Below are 19,236 nucleotides of genomic sequence, written 5' to 3' on the forward strand. Positions count from 1 at the left end.
CTCGGGAGTGTGTGAGTGTTGGCACTGCAGTTGATTGAATATGACATTTTTCATGACTGTGTGTAGCGACAGAGAGAGCGAGACACCAGAGCAGTGTGTTAAACGATGACAGTAGGAAGATAGATGCATCATAATCTCACCCTTGGCTACCTCTCAGGCAGGTAGATTTAATACACTCGCCCCTCCACACTACACAGTCATGTTCTGCAAACCTTCTTTCTCTGCTGCTCTGTGTCTGAGAGCTCATCTTCCCCGCCTGACGTCGTGCAGCAGAACATGGAAGGGTGCTAGATGAAAGCCAAAATGGAGGAGAGAAGCGAAAGGAAAAAGCTTTTCCGGAGAGGGAGTTCAGCACTGCGGCCATCGCTATCTTCACCTCCCTCGATCCGCAGCTCTTCAGATGTAAACACAAACAAATACCAGCTGTCCACACGCACGCAATCACCCTGCATAAACACACACCGCACACGGACGCCCACACATGCCAGTGGTGGTGCGTTGGTGGTGCTGGTGGTGAAGGAGGGAGGGTCACCGAGTTCTCCGTGTCCTCAGCTCACCCCTCCTGACCGCTTCCTCCTCTGCACGAAATAAAAAGATTTCCGTCACTGATTGTGTGTGCCACTTTGCCAATCTTTCAGCTGCAGCGAGTCGGTGAGTGTCGACAACTTGGCATCAGGCGCTGCAGCGGCTCCGAGGAAAAGGAATGCCAGAGAACACACAGGGAGACAGGATGCACTGATAGTGATGAGAACAGAGACATTTCTAAAAGGACCGATCCATATCCTGCTATTAAAACACAATATAAGCCATCCAACTGGTTGAAATGGTTGGTTAATCTAGTTGACACTAATCAGTAGCACAGTTCTGGTTTAAGACTCCACCTCCCTGCACTCTACAATTAGATTGAGTGGGACTCATTGTCCAACAGAAAGAGAAAAATAAAAGTCATTTTTGATAGCTATTGTAATCTTTTAAAATATGATATCATGCTTTAAAACAACACTACACAAGCAGTAAATAAGGGTTTGAGTATGGCAAGCAGTTTTAACATTTAATATATGATTTTCGCCATCTGAAAATAAAAGTTCAGATGCAATGTCATTTAGACCAACTACACTGTGACTAATCAGATTTTTAAAATTTCAAATATCTATAACGTCACTCTTACTATTCAAAACACCAGTGACATATGTAATTCAGTTTCAACAGGTCAAAATAATAATTGCAGATACCCCAAATGTCAGTGAGATTAGTCTCAAAAAGCATGATGCATTTCAGACATCCACATTGTCGTTTTACCTAAGACACCATGTTTACCATTCAGATGTCTGAGGTTTCTGATTGCAGATAGCCTAAGTTACATTTTAACTGCTTACAGTGATGATGTATGTATCTAGAAGTGGAAATCTGACTAGTCATAAACTATCAACAGATATTTTAAATTACAGTTGTGATGATGAGATGACGTTACAGACATCTGTAGTTAAGTCAGAGGTCACAGTCGGTTGGAGGCGGCTTGCTTTTCAAACATATTACGGTACTACAGTGTTTTACTACCATGTCAGAACAGTCTTAGTTCCTTGCTGATAAGCTCCTCCTATTTCTTAGCATTTTCTAACAATCTTATCCACCAAAGCAGCTTCAGTTACTTCTGCTTATCACGATTCAAAACAGAGTGCCGTTAGAGATATCTGCAACAAAAAATCTTGATAGTTAAACTCAGCCAAATAACGTTAAACAACTTTGGCAGTGATGTGGCTTATAGTCTGGATCCATGAATTTGCCAAAGATTTCTATATCATTGCAAGATAGCGGCACAGCGGCACTGTAGCTATGACAACAAGTGAACACTACGTCTGCTGCCTGCTCCAATCCCACTACAAATCCACCACTGTGGACTTACCGGGACTTATGGTCGGAAATAATACAACGACTGAGCAGCCTTGACGGAGTATTGCGCTCTGTGAGTGCTTTTTTTTGTTTTGGTTGTATCTGTTTTCCCAGAAAAGACTTGTGGTTACTGTTTAAGTGCTTGTATTAACAACCCGCTTCTTCTTCTGTTTACTCCAAACAAGGCACTGATGTAAACATTACACACATCATGCTATATTCTGACATCAACACTGACCTGTATGAGCCACCTGACACCATATGTTTATAACATCAAATCTATCTATCTATCTATCTATCTATCTATCTATCTATCTATCTATCTATCTATCTATCTATCTATCTATCTATCTATCTATCTATCTATCTATCTATCTATCTATCTATCTATCTATCTATCTATCTATCTATCTATCTATCTATCTATCTATCAAAACATACTGTAAATGCAAATGGCCTCTTGTTAGCATAATGGACTGATAGAGCACAGTTCAGTTTGAGTATCTTTCACACAAACCAGGACACAGTTTTCTGGGTCACTGGATGGTGTGGACACAACACAGCATCACAGATGGTGTACCATCAGTACACCTGTCCTGCCTCATGTGCAAACATTACTATATTAGCTGGATAGTATAGGGCACTTAAAGGTTTACCACTGGTAAATTTGCTTGACCTTAATTTTGGTAATTGTATTTTCTGTAAACCAAAGGGAAACGATACTGGAGAAACCTACTTGGCTTCTACAATGAATTTCATTTAGACTGTAAGCAACCAGTTTGGTAACAGAAATCATCTGCAGTTTTTTATGGCACAAAAGCACAAAAAGCACAACACAAAATGAAGTTATTTAACACAGCAATCACTTTTTAAAGGCACCAGAATGGGAAAATGCAAAACGTAGGCAGTGAAGAAGACTGTTAGAAAATACACATGGATGAAAACAGTTCACAACAAAGTGTTTATTAAACCCTTGTTAGAATACACCTGTTGTCTGCAGGTGACAAGCAAGACATATACACAGTTTGTAGGAAAACTCCATAGGGCACCTTTAATTACTCCACCAAGGAACGCAGTGGAGTTATATGACAATCGGCATACGTTTGTCCGTCTATTATTCCATCTGTGTGTAAAATTACTCAAGAACAGACAAAAGAATTTGGATGAAATTTTCAGAGAAGGTCAGAAATGAAGGTCAGTGTATGACCACCTGTTTATAAGCCAGAGAGGGAACACAGTTTATTGATGCAACCGAAGTTTGTGTTTTAGATATGAGCATAATAGTAAGTCTGTATCTGATGTGATAAAGTGAAATTATCAAACCTTCTATCAAACAATTTTCTTCTTGTTGTAAATGAAGTACAAATTGCTATTGTTTTATCACCCAGACTTATTCCTCACTCATGATGGATAACAATTATTTTGCTATTATTCTTTTGACCACAGCACCAAGGCCACTCCATGATTAAACACACGACATATCCTTAGATACAGTGGCTGTACAGGTAGCTGACTCACCTAACGGCAAATTAGCAATTAACATTACTTTATTCAGTATTACTTTTGGCTATTTCATTAAAATGAAATGACATAACATAACTATACATGATTAACATGAATAAAATTTTTTATACTATTTTTGGGGACATTTTTGATGTCTGAGTCACGTCAGATAGATTTTTATCAGGAAAGGTGACGATGACAAGAACTCCCATGATCCCTTGCTACTTAGATTTAGACAGACTTTACCTCCCAGCATCATACAACTACATCTTTTGTTATTGTTAGGACTGGGCGACCCATAGCACTAGAAATTCCATACTGTGCATTTACCCTAGCTGCACATTTTATGGTTCATATTAGGTACAAATAAACTGTGGATGTAGAACAAAATAAGAAAAAGACAGTGATTGTGTTTGTCTGGCTTATGAGATAATACTGTTGGTGAATGCTTACAAATTAAACATGGTTTTATCTTTGCTAAAATGATGAGGTGCTCATATTTTTCTCATCCAGGACAGAAACGCTAGTAGCAGCTTTTTGGAATGTTAGATCAAAGAGAAAACACAATGTACATCGAGGCTAGCGGACCAGAAGTTATTTTGAAAAAGGTCACTGAATACTGCATTACAGGAACAGTTCCGAGCTTGGTCAGCGTGGAGCACAATGTAAAATGCATGGTGGAATCCATTAGAACCTGTAGTCTATATGGGTGCGTTTGTTTTTCCCTACAGAAAATTAGGCATGCAAATACCAGCATGAGAGAACACAGTGCATAATAGGCCTGTATATGTTGTCTACTGTTAGAGAGCTATAGAATGGGCAGGATGCCTGTGAGGTATGCAGGCAGGAGAAGACAGAGGACACTGTGTGGAGGTGGGCAGGGGAGCAGAACGGACACAGTGACATTGGGTGCGTTTGTAACCCTGCACCTCACTTTCCTCTGCTCTCTCTACAGGTGGAGGCTCCAGCTCGGCCGGACAAGCTGCAGCCGGAAGGAGGAGAAAGGTGACACACACAATGCATACATACTGTACATACACACTGTACATGCATTATATGACAAACGCTGGGTGGAGCGAGAAAGTGAGAGCTATGAGTCAGAAGGAGAAAAAAAACTTTCACATCCTGAGAGAAACAAACTGAAATTCATCAGCTGATGTTCCACAAGTGATTTTTTCCCCTCTAAAAAGGTAGCTGAAAACAAATGAGAACTGAACAGCGACGAAGAACTCCGGCTTTAGTTGCCACTCAGAGGGTTACTGGACCGGAAAGTAGGAGATGAGAACAAACGAGAAAGCTCCAGGATTCATTGCAGGAGCGATGCATCATGTCCGGTCAGCAGCGGTCACAGTTCAGAGCTGGTAGAAATGACTTGTAAAATGAGCATCTGTGTGTCTTGATGGTGTCACATCAATCTCTTAGTCTGTCTTGTTTGTTCTGTTAGAGAAAGGCAAGATTTGCTCGGGTATTATTCCATCTGAAAGTCATGATATACATGTTGGAGCAGCAGTTTTCTTCACTAATTTCATTCACTAATTTCATTCAGACTGTGTGTTTGGTTTGTCTAGACTGTAGTAAATTAAAACAATGTGTACAATATAGTACAGCACACACAATGAGGTACTGTTGTTGAGTTCAAAAAAAGTCATTTTAAAGTTAAAGCCATTTTTATAAGCATCTTCCTGTCCAAAATAACTCTTGCTAAAAAGACAGATTACAGCTGGTGGATGGTTCACTGTTTTTCATTGCTCTTTCTGAAAAGCTGAAGAATGGGGGTTAAAATAGCTTAAAGCTGCAGTGTGTAGAGTTTACTGGCATCTAGTTGTGTGGTTTTTCTACACTCGGATGCTGATGTGTACTTATTCCACTTAGGCCTCGTCCATATGTACATGGGTATTGTTAAAACTGACTTTTTCTTCTTTTGTTCCCCCCAAAAAATCCTGTCTACGCAAACACTGTTGTTAAACAACAGCACCAGAAAAACTTTGGTCAAATCTGTATCTGCACAAAACTGCCTTACATAAACACTGGAGATAATCGCGCGCTCTTTGACGTCATCAGTCTTCACACTGCAAACAAAGTTTCTGAATGTCTTCACAGTGGAAGGAATTTTCCAAAAGATCATTTTCAGTGACCTAAAACTGTAAAACCACAGTGTCATATTTCTGTTTTAAAGAAACAACCATGAAAGAAACCTTTCGCCAAGTAAAAACATGTCTGTCTGATGCTAAGTTTAATGCTATCTTAAAACATGGTCCAAGATTTGGATTGCTGTTTTTTGCCATTTTTCACCTTTGTCTCATTTAAAATACTGAAATGGATTTTCACACCTGCTTTTCACACAAATATCTATAAATGCAAATATTGCAAAACGTGTTTAAGCCTGTTCCAGCTCATAGTTTGCGGTTTTACCAGTCTGCCTCAGTCTCAAAGCTCTTATTAACCTAATTTCCACATGCAGTCTCCCTGCTTGGCATCAAATGGCAGATAGATAAAATAATCTGGTGAAGCACTTAGCAGCTAAAAACACTTTTTCCCCCCTCAAGAGTTGGTGGAGACCAAAGCAGAGGGAAAAGTAGGGAGAATATTGAGTTTGATTTGCCAGATGGCCAAACACATGGCTCAAAGTTAAAACTGATGTGGCTCCATATGTGGTGTGCAAGGTGATCAGTTTAGAGCTTATAGTTCATTACACCTCCCCCAAGTGGCCAACGCGTCCGTTAATTTATGCATCAGCTTCACTGAAAGAGCTGCAGCCTTTCATGCAGTCCTTTGCATTTTCTGTGCAGTCGGATCCGCTGCCACACAACACGGAGGAAGCCAGTAGAGCCTGCTAGTCAGCCGGTGCAGATGGCGTTGTTTGTTTACAGCGATTATACTGCTGTCTCAAGTAATATGGCAGAGATTCACCCATGTTAAACTGTGTCGCAATTGCACCTTTAATATCTGTGCTTTGTGCCTGCGCTGGTGTCGCCAGCTCTGCCTCCATGGGTGTGTGTGTGTGTGTGTGTGTGTGTGTGTGTGTGTGTGTGTGTGTGTGTGTGTGTGTGTGTGCGTATGACCGCAGTGAACCTGTGACAATGGCTGTGTGCCATTTCAGCCACTCTGTGCCCGAGATCCTGAGTTGGACACAAAGCCGGCTTTATCTCTGCTCTCACTGTTGTATCAGTGCTGCCTGGCTGGACGCATTAGCACCAGCCTTAGCAGCCTCACACACACATGCACACACATGCACACACACATGCACTGAAACAATACATTAAACTTAGACTGGAAGTAGGGGAAGTTGTGTGTGTGCGTGCATGTGAATGAAAAGAGACCACAGACCAAGCAGGGGAAGTGATGGAGCCAGACACATGCTCTTTCTGTTCCCATGTCGTGTGGTTCTGTTGGGAGGAAAGTCATATAAGCGAGATGATGTATGGTCAGTGTGTGTTTGTGGACACCACGCTTCAGTGAATCAGTTCACCCCGTCTGTTAGAGGTGTGTGTGCTGTCTCAACACGTCAAACTGGCCTCACAACAATAAAATGTTCCTCTCTCTTTCTTTTTCTTTTTCACTTCCCTTAATATCACCCCTATGCCATTCCTTGCATACGTGACAGACACTCCTGCATGATCTGTCTCCTGTGACTCCTCCACTCCTTCACAGATGGGCAGAGAGACTGGAATGTGGAGAAAGACGCAGAGGGGAAACGAGCTGTAAACCGGGTTTACAGGTGAATTAGCAGGTTGTTACACTGCAGGACACCACAGCTACATTCATTCACACAGGAACAGTGAATGTTGCTGGTAACTCTTTGTACCACACATGTGTTTTTGCTCCTGCAGTATTAACAGGCAGCCTCTATGTCATTCTGTATTTATCTGCATAGCTGCTTAGTAAATTAATACAATGTTGTGTTTCCGTGCTCCTCCCTTGCACTTAATTGAATTTTTACGACCCAGTTTGAGCCTATTAAACATGATTTTCCCCCTTACTACCCTGCTCACTGGCACTGCAGCTCTGCACTGTTGTCTTGACTGTGAGGCAGCTCTGTGGCGACAGCAGGGGTTCGATTAGATCAGATGAAACATTAATGATCCCTGTGGTGAATCAGGCGATTGCAGCAAACGAACACCGACAGTATACATCAAAGAAACAGAGCATGCAAATAGGAAGACAGCAAATGAGGTGTACATACGCATGCAGCACTTGAGTATACCAGCACTTTCATGTACAAATACGTGTAACGCGGTGTGTTAATTAACAACAGTAAAATTACAGTGTAAAATCTATTATTAATATCAGTGATCCAGGATTGACAAAAATATGACGCATCTTAGCTTTTTCAATGGATAATATGCAACAATTCCACAATTGAAATGTCTAAAAACTGTTAGACCAGTGTTGTGTGCTGTTGTGGTCTGTGTACTTATATTATTCCAATTGTTTTGAACAGTGTTTCAACCCAGAGAATTACACAATTACAATTCATTTGGCACCTGTAGTTGGGGAAACATGACATGTCAGAGAGGACGGAGGGGTGAAGTACCCTCACCCCACTCAGTTGAGCTAGATGGCTGTCCTACCTGAGCCTGGTTCTGCCAAACATTTCATCCTGTTAAAAGGGAGTTCTTTCCTTCAAAGTGCTTCCAAAAGGAAATCATTGGATTTGTAGGATTTCTCTCTATAATAAAATGTGAAGTGCTCTCAGTTGGCATATATTGTAAACTGGCACTACAGCGCTAAAACTCAATTGAAATGAAGTGAAGCAGGTTAACTAGCTGGCTGGCCAGTCTTGTGTTTTTTGTTTGTTTAGCTCACTAGGTGTGGATCACAATTATTGTAGTGTGATTATTTTGACCACACATAGCAGCTGGACTATCCCATGATTCAATTCACCACATAACATTAGCCACAGTAGCTGTATAGGTATTTGACTCATCTAAAGGTAATTTAGTAAGTTAGCTTGCAGCTATGTCATTAGAACAAGCTCACATAGTGTGAATATCTGTGACTAACATGAATCAAACTTTAATATATTACCTTGTTCGTGAACCTGGTTTCAGATTTTTGTTAGCAACAGTTATAAAAACACCTCCCATGATCACACGCTTCTTCCTGAGACCACAAATGGCAGAAATCACACATTTTTGTGTTTAATTAATGCATTATTCTATCAGAAGGAAACTTTCTGCACTTGTTCCACAAAATTATTCTCAACATACTTGGTACTTTTTTTGTCTAATGTTGCATTCTCTATATATATATATATATTTTTTTTTTAAAGATATTAACATGTCCATATGTTTTTTGTTGTTGCTGTTGTTTATATGCTGGTAGACACATAATGAGTGAAATAGGCCATCACCACCATGGCTAAGCATTTACACTTTACTTTGAAACCTACAGTATACCAATAGCCTCAAAAAAAAGAGATTCAGAACATTGCGGTTGGATATGTAATACACCTAAAGAACCAACCTGTCAACTCCCAGGGTAACATTTTCTGTAACATTATTTTGTCAGAATCAGTTCTTGGTTCCAACATCTGTGCTCCAATTACTCCAACATGACAACTTGCCGTTGTATAGCATCAAATAGTTTTACGGTGTTTGAGCAGGGTCGTAGGTGAGCTGGTGTGCTCGAGTGGAGGGTCAGGTGGACTGGGAGGCAGGTACTATGTAGATCTGTACATTCTAAAAGAAACAACAGTACAGAGTTACACCAGAGGCATTTTAAAACAGGAAGGGATTCACTTCGGTGTGTAATTTTAATACACAGAAATGACTTTTTAGCAGTTTAATAAACACCCAGAGAGGCACTTTAAAATAATATTCCCAAGCCACAACTATTATGAGGCAGTGTGCCTTAGCAGAATCATATGGGTAGCAAAGTTGTTAAATCAATGAAACTAATGCTTGTGACCCATTTCTTATGACTTACATCAGTAGGAACAAATGGATTTGTGTCTGAGTGCCACAGAGAGTAGCTGGAAAATACTGACACACAGAATAGAACTTTGTTGGTTTTGCTCTTTAAACGGAACTTGCTCAGCAGCATGAACAGTCTCCAGTCATGCTCGTGACTCTGTGAGGTTTCGGAATAGTGATGCTTTAGGCTAAATGCTAACATGATTTTCACAATGAAAAGGCCAACACAGAGACTTGGAGTAGGTGCAATGTTTTTAGCAGACTCTAACATACTAGTATACAGTGTTCCTGTAACAGGGTGGACCTGTATCAGCACCTCCACACTAGTTGGCACTGATGGGAGTGGTGTTGAGTGTGTGTGTGTGTGTGAGAGAGAGAGAGAGAGAATGATTCAGGTGCTAATTAAAGGCAGGTGTGTCCGAGTGTGTCTCCACTCTGTGGTTTACTGATGCCTCATTCATGGAACTCTGCTGACTCTCATTCTTCTGCATTTCTCTGTGTAAAGGCAGGAGTTCACTCCAGGCACCACAGTCTTCAGGCACAGTTGGGCTTCCAAAGGTTGACGTGTTACATTCTGTGTCAGCATGCTCACAATTACCAATTAGCATTTAACAAAGAGTGACTGCGGTTGATGGGAATATTGTTAGATTTGCAGGTATTTGCTTATGTTAATGACTGATAGTCAGTGAATAATTCAACAAATTAAAAATATAGGCTATTAACCAATAAGGCAGAAGATGGAGGGGCATACATTATAGGCAATGTATGATACATTAGCTGTAGTACCTGGTTGCATGACAAGCTGAAGCCTCCTACTGTTTAGTGAGATGGAAAACTGCAACTCATTGGGTGTGTTTAAGGTGGTTGCTCAAACTGCTGCTCAAACTGGGTTGTTCTATGTTGACAAGCACAAAGAACCATGGGAACGTCTATGTTCAAGTCCAAATTGCTAAATGAGTAGTTTTGATGATTGTTATTTCATTTGTTATGTACTTAACTTTTGATTGTTTTGGATGGGTGAGGTGGTTGCTATGTTCCCTGTGTGACTAAAAGTACTGGTTAGTTAGCAACATGGCACCATGACTTCTGTAGTGGTTAATGGCGTAACCTGGGCAATATTCCTGTAATGACGTGGCACAGTGGGCACAGAAAATGCTTGTTGTATTAGATATCTTGGATTTACACTGAACTGAATTAGTTATTGTATCGAATTACATGGTGTTTGCATTAACTGTTCCTTCCATTTCTATACAAGTAAGCTGATTTAGCGGGAAAGACCAAGTGTTTGCTGTTAAAAATGGCTATAGCAACCAATAGAAAAACTCCACTGTATTTCATTCAGTTTAACGGCTATTCAGTTACTTGTAAACTATCCTAACCTGATGATGGTACAAGATGAAAAGTCGGGAAGATCACAGCACATCCTCAGGGGAACATGAATATCTAGAAACATCATGGCAATTCATCCAATTCAACACATTATACTCAAAAGCAAAAATGTAAACCTTATGGTAGAGCTGGAGAAAAACCTAAGGGATGACCAAAGTTACTAGGATTCATTATCTGGGAAATGATAAAATCTGTGCAAAATGCTGTTTGAATCCATCTAGATACTGAGATATTTCAACAAGGCCGACCAACTGACAGACGGACATTGCCACCCCTAGAGGCATGCCACTAGCATGACTAAAAATATAAAATAATGGCACTTGACACACTTTAAAGCAATACAGATTGTTTTCTGTAAAATGTGCTGCACCCCAGTGCAAGAGTCTTCATCAGTCTGTCTCTTTATGTGCATGACAGATGTAGCATACAGCTCCGAATTAACATTACAGCGACGTTCACATGTTAAAATGCTACATTTGGCTTGTGTCTGCAGGTGATTATACTTGAACAGAAGTGACTGCAGATGTGTTGACAAGGCAATCCACCTGGGAAAAAGGAGTCTGCGCCCTGAGGGGAGCCATGCTGTGGTAACAACCGGGAAACTCTTGTGATTTGTCACCGTGATTTATCTTTGTTGTTAGGTGCTGAAGGTATAACAATGAAGTGCCTCGTGATTTCTAATCTGATTTTTTTTTTTTTTAACCACTGAATGATGCCGCGCTAAGATTTTAAGAGATGCTTGATTACATAACCCTCTTGTTGCAACAGATGATTTACAGCAGCGATATGCGTGTGAACATAACTTGTGTGCGGATAGGCATGTGTGGGGATTGTGATGTAGTGTCTCTGATGCAGAACTGGATCCATCCTCGCTCGGATGTCGCTGCAGCTGCAGACATCGTTTTTCATATCGGACCTGCATGCTGGCAGCCTGCCCGACACCCTCTCTCCTGCCCCGCTTTCTCTTCCCCTCCCTCTTTTCACCTCCTCTCACCTCTCCTTACACTTCTCTCCTCCCTCCCTTGCGTACACAAACACGCCTCTCCTCCGTCGTCTCGTTGCCTCTGATCTGCCTGAGTGGTGCAGTGATCTCTGGCCGAAAAGACCAAAAAGATTTTCAATCACTGCCGCTCACATTCGGCCAGAAATCACGACAAGAACCAAGTGCTGCGAGTGTGAGAGTGTGTCCTCAGATTTTCCTCCTATTAGTCAGTATGAGAGTCCAGCTGCAAATTGCTGCACAGGAAGTGGTTCTTACAACGATTTAGTTCAGACAAGAGGAGAGGAACATTTACACAGTCGCTCACCCCCACGGCCATACCACACTCATGAGTATCCCTCTGTGATGACATTAATTCCTGGCACTCTTATCTTGTGCAAAGCTTAAGCACAAGTTCCAACCTCAAACTAACCTAAAATGCCAAATCCGTCCTTGTGAGAATGTTTAGAACAACTGTGAAAATCTTGCTGGTTTTGCATCTATGGTGATGTCTCATTTGGACCTCGTAAATACAGAAACAGATGAGTACACACACGCCCAGACACACACAAACACACACTAATCCAGGCATGACGCAACCCTCTAAGCAACTGTATGTCATCATCAGCGAGACGTCCTCTGGGAGGGAGCGACCCAGTATAATACGCTGTGTTTGAATGATGTCTCTCTACTATACGTAGTAACAGTACAGCTAGTAAACACAGACTGACCTATATCACCACCGTGGGGTATTGGAGTCTGGTTAAAGATTACGTTGTTTGATAAGCCACCTCTGTTTATCAGTTATGTAACAGGACTCTGCCGTGGCTCTGAATTATACAGGGCAGCTCCCGCACAGTGGAAAGTGTTTCAATATGTTCCTGTTAGTCCTTTTCTAACGTCAGCATTAAGCCATTCACTAATTATAGAGATTTTTTTCGCTACTGCTGCTGCTTGAGGATATTAACATTCTAGTTCAGAGAGCTGCCTTTTCTCGTACAACAAGGTGTGTACCTTAGACTGTGTGTAAAAGATGGATGTAGCCACTGTGACGTCACCCCCTGGTTTGTGGACAACGGTTTTGAAGCCTCGAGTTTGGAATTTGGAAGTCACCATCTCGGTCTTATGAAACTGGGGCAAAGGGTGGAGAACTTGAAGACATTTGTACATACAGTACAGACAGTAGCCTCATGTCAATCACAAGATAGCCACATTTTAAAACACACCCTGCTTTACTGTCAATTTTACTCTAAATGAAAACAGAATTTATAAAATGAACATCAGGCTGCATTGGAAAGGACTTCAAACTAGCGATTGAAACCATTAACCCATTAGGAAAATGTTTACTGAGGTAATAAATCAAGTGAGAAGTAGTGTCACTTTTTTCATAAACGATGCAATTGGGCTTTTTTTGCAAACCAGTGGAGTCCCACCTGCTGGCTGTTAGAAAGAATGCAGGTTTAAGTCAGGTCCACATTGACTTTATTGGTTTGGATCCAGAGGTTATGTTCATCTTTACAGTCTATGCTTTGTTTACAACATCAACATGTTAATAATCATATGTTAGCAGTATATTTGTACTCATTGTTCTAGTCAATTTGCATACTTAAATCTAATAATAATCATTTTTTAGCTTGTTGTAACAAAACATGTCACACAGTAACCACTGTATGTACATATAGAATTTGTTAAACCTTCATGAGATTGAGAGTTGTTACTACTTTCAGAAAGGTTCTGAAGCAATAATACCTCAACTTGTAGCCTGCGTTAGGCCCAGTGTTATATTTTGTGTGCCTGCAAGTATGTTGATGCCAGCAAGGGTCCATGTGACGAATATTTGTTCATCTTGCCAAGTCCATGAGAGTCTGTATAGACCTGTCAGTGGACGTCCGCTTGCAGCCAAAAATTGCACCTGTATGGACTGTCCACACAGTAACTACGCTATGACCTGCTGCACATGTACGCAATCGAGTCTACCCATCGCAACTACAAAAATTATACTATAGCAGCAATTATGTCAACATGCGCTTGTGCTCATAGGTGTCTATGTCACAGTTAAATCAGGGCTTTACTTAAAGCTGCAACAACTGATTTTTTTAGCCACTTGGGGGCAGCAAAACTAGTCATAAACACAGCATTGACATATAACACATTGCCATTGTTCATCTGGAATTTTGCTTTCAAGCATCTGGCGATAAAATGCTCATTCACTATTAGCTCTTTTTTGGTCCCCACCAATCCTTCAACACCACTTATTAGAACAGTATTTAGCTTTTTTGCAGCTACATGCTCATCTACTGAGTTGGTAACATTTTCTGCTGCTTAGCGTTGGGCTGGATGATATTTTTGGCTTGTTGTCTGTCTGTGTAGTTACACATTGTGGGTTTTTCTTTCTTTTTTTAAATCTAAAAATGCTTTGCTTTGATATTCAAAACCACTACAAAAAAAGTCACAAAACTGTATCCATAGAAACAGATATTAGAAAACGACACAGATTAAAAGAATAGTTCCTCAGAGCAGTACATTTAAATAATCACTAATTATAGCTGTGGCAGCTCCTGCTTTGACTCCCCCACCTCCCAACCCTCTAAATGCTACTCCAGACACTTACTTTGATGTGTTTCGGGTCAAAGTGTTTAACATTTACCTCCAGACAATAGCTCTATTGTTCAAAGATACGTGAGAAGTTTTTGTTGTATAATGAAGCTCATTTACCATCAATGACTGTGTGTGTGGATCCTTCACTCGGTGACTAATACCATGACAGGTGGTGCACATACATACTTTACTGATATTTGATCTGTGTGGCTGTCTCTCCCTCGGACACACACACACACACACACACACACACACACGCCATAAACCAACCAGCTGAGAAATTAGGTCTGTAAATACATGTGTATGAAGTGGAAGAGGAGAGGTGAGAGAGGGTTAAAAACGGAAGCAGAAAGGAACAATTTGAGTCTTGCATAAAGGTGCTTAATATTTCAGGTTGGTATGCACAGTGTGAGATGAATGAAAGAGTGGATGGATGGAGGGATGGATGGATGGATGGAGGGATGGATGGAGGCCTGCCACTGCAGGAGCAGTGACGTCAGCCTTGTAAACTAAGGACTTAATCCTCTGGAGGTCTGACCTGCTCCTCAGTGTGCTGTCCTGACATCTAGTGTTCAGATGCTGGAACAACACACTGTTCCTCAGCATCCTGAGGATTTGCTATCCTTTAGTACGTTTAACAATCTAAAAAAATAGATTTGTTTTCAGCTTCTCTGTGTTGACCACTGTGGCCCACATAGTCTCCACAGTGCCACAGGTGGATGATGACATCTTATCAGACTGTATTAAGGGAAAACGAGGTCACAGATAAGCTTCATGAAATACACTTCTTATCTGAACGCACACAAAATTACAGTCTGCCGACCATTATGTTCTCCGACAGACCAACATGCTGCGTTTGTATGCAGTGGTTTTGTCAGTGGAATATAGGTCAGACATCATCTGCTCTGCCGATGTTAGAAACCGGCTTCGGGCTTTATTGATGCCATGCTGGCTGCTGCTGTCATATGGGGCCAACCGCCACATTTCACACTTGAATGAGTTGGTACACTGTGTACAGCCAAACATTGCAAGGGTTTAAATTTAGCACATTACGTTTGTGTAGAGTGTGGCTGTGACCCTTGAACTGTCACCATAACACTTATATAAATTTCTATCAAGGATGATGGCTGAAATAAAATGCCAAAACCTGAGTGTGTTGCCTATAGCAAAAATGACTTTCAGTCATTTTGAACAGAGATTTCCTTCTTGAATAAAATATGCACGATTGAAAAATTCTCATTACTGAATGTTTTGGTACAAGCTCATATGAAGGCTGCTGTTTTCTATCCTCTGAATTTTAAAGCCCCCGAAAAATGTTTTCAAATCTTAAAGCTGCACCAACAGAGATTTTTATTGCAATAATTGGTCCAAATGATGCTATATGATGTAAAAAGGTTTTATTAATGTACCCAGAGAACATTATTTATCGCTACCCCTCCATGACTCTTTCAAAACATGCTTGATCCAGACTTTAGGCTTTTTTAGTTTGGCCTGAACCAAAGTTACAGATATGAAACCTTCCCCGGTATGGATTGCTCGAAGTGTAAAAACATTTTGTGGGTTGTTCAGACTTTTGGGCTTATCAAAAGAAGGAGACAGCAGGCTATCAGAAATCAGAAACATCAGAAACAAAAAAAGAAAAAAATGAGCCATTCCTGGTAGCATGTCAGGAGAAGAGAAAGAGACACTGTTTTTATTTGAAATAGAGTGCGATGACATAAAACTGGCCAAAACTCATAAAAATGCAAACACTTTCCAGGTATTTTTGGGGAAAATGAGAGAAAGGATACAAGAGGACAACAGAGCAATGACACATAAAGAAAAGGAAACTGTGTCAGCAATATATGAGTGTGCACAATGTCAACCAATGAGAAAGACAAACTGAATAACAGAATGGACACTGGTTTGCACTTCTCTATGCAATGAAATTAAATCAAATAAAAAACAAATCATGTTCATTTGGTTTACTTAACAAATGAATATGTGTCTCTCAGTTTAACTATTGTTTTTTCGTTTCTGTGTTTTGCACTTATGACTGAACTTTACTAATAGTGGCTGGAGGAGTCAAGTGACTGCATACACTACCGTTCAAAAGTTTGGGGTCACAGAAATATCCTTATTTTTGAAGGAAAAGCAGTTTTTTTTGAATGAAGACAACATTAAATTAATCAGAAACACAGTCTAGACATTGCTAATGTGGTAAATGACTATTCTAACTGGAAACTGTTGATTTTTAATGGAATATCTCCACAGGGGTACAGAGGAACATTTCCAGAAACCATCACTCCTGTGTTCTAATGCTACATTGTGTTAGCTAATGGTGTTGAAAGGCTCATTGATGATTAGAAAACCTGTGTGCAATTATATTAGTACATTAATAAAAGTGTGCCTGGGTGTTTCGATGCAAATTTAAAATACTGCTACATGGAAGTTCATGAACCCAGCCCATACTAGACTTCCTGAAAACATGCTACATGATTTGAATCTCTATAAGGAGGAAGTAGTAAAGAAGATAAAATGCCTTTTTTGGGAGCATTGTTTTGTGTAGGATTAAACCCATATTATTATTTATTTAGCTAAGTGATATTGTCTAAGTGCAGATATGATTTACAACTTTCAACCAAAGCCCAAAGTCTCAAGAAAGTACATAAGTGAAATCAGCATTTAGTTGAACTGAGCTCAACACTGACTGACTTCTGTTGAGGTCACACCCTCCACTGCTGTGCATTGTTTTCTATTATTATTATTAACAACATAGAAGAAACAACCAGCCTGCCAAAAATACAAGAGGTGTGAAAATAAAATTAACCATAAGGCCATTGGTTAGCATTTATTTTCTGTTAGTTCATGTCATGTAAGTGTATCTTTGTTGATATGAAACTATTTTTGTTAGTAGAGTAATTTTGCTGTAGCTTAATTATAGAAGAGTCACCTAGAGATCAAAAAGGTCAAGGTTTGAGGTCAACTGGAGAAAATATATTTACCCATAAAAGGTTTCTGTCTTTGAAAAGGTGACCCCAGGTTTATTCTATGGTATGGACACTATAAACCCACAACCTACTAATGATGAGCCAATAGGAGAAGAGTTTGTGTTTCCTATAAATGCAGTTCCATTGTACTTGGTCCTTGTGGGAGAGAGGAGTGAGGTCTCTCCTTCCATGCTGAGTCATTTCTTCTCCATTGCAAATATGTATTTTAATTTTCTATATTGTTGACAATAATAAATTTACAGACAACCCAGCAGTGTGTTTGTATCTTATCCTTTGGTAAAATGAGTAAAATGTCCCAACACTTGTTACTAATATAATAGAATATTAACCCTGTACATCCAGATAAAACAAACTTTTGATGATTTGTAGCTTTGCTGAGCTCCTCCTGACACCTTCTAACATCACTCATGACTACAGTCTTCCTTCAGTGTCAGCTACTGTCCATTAACTTGTATATGGCTTAGGCTGAACACATTTGCATGTTTTACAGCTTTCCGGGCACTCATTTGTTTAAGTCCACTGTTTATGTTTGGCTCCGTGTCATAGCTGCAGAGATGATGCACACATTTGGATGAGGCTATTTTAAAAATAATTTTAAGACGAAGGAGACACATTTTTTATGAGACGATACCAGAAATGTTTTCAGGTCTCATTTTTTCTGGGTTTCAAGTGAAAAAGAGGAAATTTGAAAACTAAATTTGCCGCTGATTGACTTTAACTTGGATTCAGATTCTGGGTTGGAGCTGCTTACTGTCCAAGGTTTGCTTCTCCTCAGCTTGAGGGCTCTCTTCTATAGAAACGTCTGGATTCACGTCTCTAAACCAGGATGGGGAGTGCAGACCTTCAGGCTTTCAGGCATTTCTCCACCTTTCGGTTAAACTCAGACATGAGTTCAGAGTCCAAACAGGAGCAGCAGGATGAGTCTAAACCTGATATCCAGCCTGACTCCAACCAGGAGACACCAGAGCTGAGGAGCGGCCCCCTTCGGCTGGTCGTCATTGTGTCTCGCATACGGTGGCTTCACAACCGGCATTTCTCACTGCAGAACAAGCAGCAATTCACAAAGAAGGCAGAGCAACACAGTGGCAGCAGCACAGAGGAACGTGAGTCGTAATAATAAGTAACGGTTCCCAGAATTTGGCATGTGACCCCTTAAAATGACAGCAATGTCTTAACCTTTGTTAGGTTGAAAATACTGTAGAAAGAGAAGAGAGAGACTGAAAGATTTTTTAAAATTTATTTTACACATATTAGAAGATTGTCTGAAAAAAATCAGCAAATTAGTGATTTACAGAGGGGATTATTGGTGCATTGCTCTGTTCTTTTTGTCTTTATCTTCACCTGTCCTTTAATTACCTTGCACATATACATATATAGATACAGACAGGTGATAGATTACAGGAAAAATCTGAACAACTGAGGCACAATGAATGCAGATGTTTCTACATATGGGCGCTGCATGGCACAATAAACCAAATAACATCCAGTCATGTTCTGTGGGATGTATAATGATGCTCATCAGCACCAGTTGATTCTTATTTCCTATCTAGATGGCAAAAGAAAAGGGTCTATGCGACAGTAAGATTGGGTTCATTGTTGGGTCACAGATGGCACGAGCTTCAGGAAATGTTTAACTGGCTACTGTTTCAAAAGGAGCAGCTGCTAAAGTGACATCTATATTTAGATCTATGGGAAAGACATCAGTAAATAGGCTTGGAAAGGTTGGCGAGTGTATGTGTGCAGTACAGAGAGCTATAAAGGCTTGTATACTTGATTCTTACAATGAGGTGATCTGGTAGCTCTATTATGCTGTTGGGGGTCATTTTACTGCCATGATTTGAGTCCACTTGCCTCCTTAAAGGGAGGAGTTACTGGAGATCAATACAAAGCTGTTCTGACTGATCACCTTTATTCTGTGATGGAACATTTCTATCCTGATGGGAAAGGTCTCTTCTTGGATGACAATGCTTTT

General features: G+C 40.4%; 1 long non-coding RNA gene across 1 annotated transcript; it reads left to right on the top strand.

The window, feature by feature from the left end:
* The first annotated feature begins 4,353 nt into the window (after positions 1 to 4,353).
* Positions 4,354 to 18,088, top strand: LOC129347428 (uncharacterized). The gene is made up of 3 exons (XR_008599536.1): positions 4,354 to 4,398; positions 6,998 to 7,111; positions 11,191 to 18,088. It is a non-coding gene; the product is annotated as an uncharacterized LOC129347428 (long non-coding RNA).
* The last annotated feature ends 1,148 nt before the right edge of the window (positions 18,089 to 19,236 follow it).

The sequence above is a fragment of the Amphiprion ocellaris genome, chromosome 18 (genome assembly GCF_022539595.1).
Source record: "Amphiprion ocellaris isolate individual 3 ecotype Okinawa chromosome 18, ASM2253959v1, whole genome shotgun sequence".
NCBI lineage: Eukaryota > Metazoa > Chordata > Actinopteri > Pomacentridae > Amphiprion > Amphiprion ocellaris.